Raw genomic sequence first — 2328 nt, 5'->3', positions numbered from 1 at the left:
TTTAAAATATTGAAAAATGAAAAAATTATTTGTAAAATTATAAGTATGAAATGTTATGACTTGCTTGGTTTCTTAAAAGTTGTTATTATGAGTTTGATTTCTTAAAAGATGTTATTACGAGTAAAGTATTTATAGCTTACTTGTATGGTAGATATTGAAAATTTGAGGTATAGAAGTATATATGAATATGAATTTATGTCACTGAAGGTATATAGATTTTTATTATATATGCATTAATTTAGTTTCGATGTATTTAAATGCATTGATAAATTAAAAGTAATTGATTGACATAAATTGAAATTAAATGGATTGATAACAATATTATAAATGTATTATAATGTTACTCATATAATTGATTGACATAAATTGAAAGTAATTATAAAAAAATTTCTAAAAAATGCATGATAAAGTGACAAAAAAAAAAAAATAGATTTGGGGGTTTGTTTTATGTATTAAATTTGATAATAAAGTAGGTAAGATTTCACGATTTCGTTTATGAGATATCTATACCAATTTATTGTGGTTACCATATTGAGATAATACAAATAATTTGATAAAGAACATTTATGACAATATTTATGAGTGATTGGGTGAGTTTTTTTCCATTGCATTTAATGAGTAATTGAATTTTAAACTTATAAGCGAGACCCTCGCCACTTTCTTTGGACGAAACTTGTCTTGACTGGTTTGAAAGATGATGAAAAAAGTTAGTGCAGAAAAAGAATGAAACTGGACAAGTGGCATTTAGGTGAGGAATAGCAGAACAATTACCTATTGAAAATCCAAGTTCAAGCTTACTAAATCCACTTGTTGTCACTCATCAAACACAATGCTTCGGAGGTGGGAAATTGGTGCAGAATATGATGAAATTGGGAGGTGGCATTAACTCGAGGCAAAGTGAAGAAATTACCGATTGAAAATCCAAGTTGAAGCTTACTAAATCCATTTGTCTTCAACCAAAATGCCTTGGATGTGGGAAATTTTGGGCCAAATTAGCGGGTGTTTCATGCGGCACCGTTCTTCCAGCAGTGGACATTTATAGATTTGAAGTGTTGTTAGAGTAGCAGGCAGCCTTTCTCCCGCCAGATTCTCCAGCTTGGAACAAAATTGAATTTCTAATTGTTGGAGTGACGTGAGGTGGAGAAGCCCCGTGCAGTCCAACGTGTGCAAACTTGACATATAGCTTATCCTTAGAGAGGTAAGGGAGGTAGGCAGCAATGCAAAACCCTTATTGGGGAAGGACTCCACACCATCACATACATCTTCAATTGTAAGATAGGTGAGCATGTCCATCAAACTTAGAGATGGGCTCCTCATTAACTTCTCGCATTTATATATATCAAGTCTTCTCAAGCTAGGTGGCATACCATCTTCACAAAACGTCTCCATTTATGGGCAATCCTATATACGCACCATTTCTAAATTCGGGAGAAGAGTATTTGCGTGACAAGGCAATGACTTTAAATTAACACACCTGTAGACCAACAATGTTCTCAAGTTGGGCGCAACCAATCCATCTCTTGCAAACGAAACTAATTTGTGGCACTTGGAAATGCAAATATCGTTGAGATTTTGAAGAATCTTCGAAGCCGAAAGAAATTCTAGATTTTCACACTGGTTGATGTTGAGATTACTGAGGTTGGGAAAGGTCTCCAGTGGGAGGGTTGTCAGAGAATCACAACTACTCTCTATATGCAACCATTGAAGTGACTTGTGCTGCTGCTTTTGCTTTGGAAAATCTAGATTTTTACAATTTATGATGAACAAAGTATTTAAGGATGCGGGTAAACAATCTCCAGGAAATGATAACACAGACGAACAATCCTCGATGATTACCTTTTTCAGCGAAATCGGTAGGGTGATGGCAATGACTTCAAACAAGGACTCTGTTGCATCTCTTCCATGAATTTCGATCTCTTCCAATGAAAGGGGTAGCTCTCGCAACACTACTTTATTGTTTCCAAAGCAGGAAGATGAGATGGCAAATCTCCTCGCAATAAGGGACAACAACGAATCACAAGAGAGTTGAGTACAGGAAAATAAGCATTTGAGTCATGGGGATGATGCCACACTTCCCAACATGGCAAGTTATCAAACTGAAGATGTTCAAGGGAGGGAAATAGAATCCCTGAAAAGGAATCACCGTATTCAGTTCCAATAGTCTCCAACATACTCATTCTAATGATTCTCAACTCCTTGAGAGACTGTAATTGTCCAAGTGGTGGAAGAATACAACAATTATGACAATCAGACAAATATAACTCTGTCAAATTGTGGTAGGAAGGATCTCCAACCCATTCTGGAAATCTCGTGCCTCTATATCCACAT

The 2328-nt window shown here is 35.4% G+C and overlaps 1 long non-coding RNA gene across 1 annotated transcript; it reads right to left on the bottom strand.

Moving 5' to 3' along the window:
* Positions 1 to 724: 724 nt before the first annotated feature.
* On the bottom strand, positions 725 to 2321 carry LOC101508985 (uncharacterized). The gene is made up of 2 exons (XR_012161746.1): positions 1837 to 2321; positions 725 to 1739 (listed from the first exon to the last, which is right to left on the bottom strand). It is a non-coding gene; the product is annotated as an uncharacterized lncRNA (long non-coding RNA).
* Positions 2322 to 2328: the final 7 nt, after the last annotated feature.

This window comes from Cicer arietinum, unplaced genomic scaffold (genome assembly GCF_000331145.2).
Source record: "Cicer arietinum cultivar CDC Frontier isolate Library 1 unplaced genomic scaffold, Cicar.CDCFrontier_v2.0 Ca_scaffold_5527_v2.0, whole genome shotgun sequence".
Lineage (NCBI taxonomy): Eukaryota > Viridiplantae > Streptophyta > Magnoliopsida > Fabales > Fabaceae > Cicer > Cicer arietinum.
The sequence above is the reverse complement of the archived record's forward strand: the minus strand, read 5'-3'. Positions and strand labels throughout refer to the sequence as shown.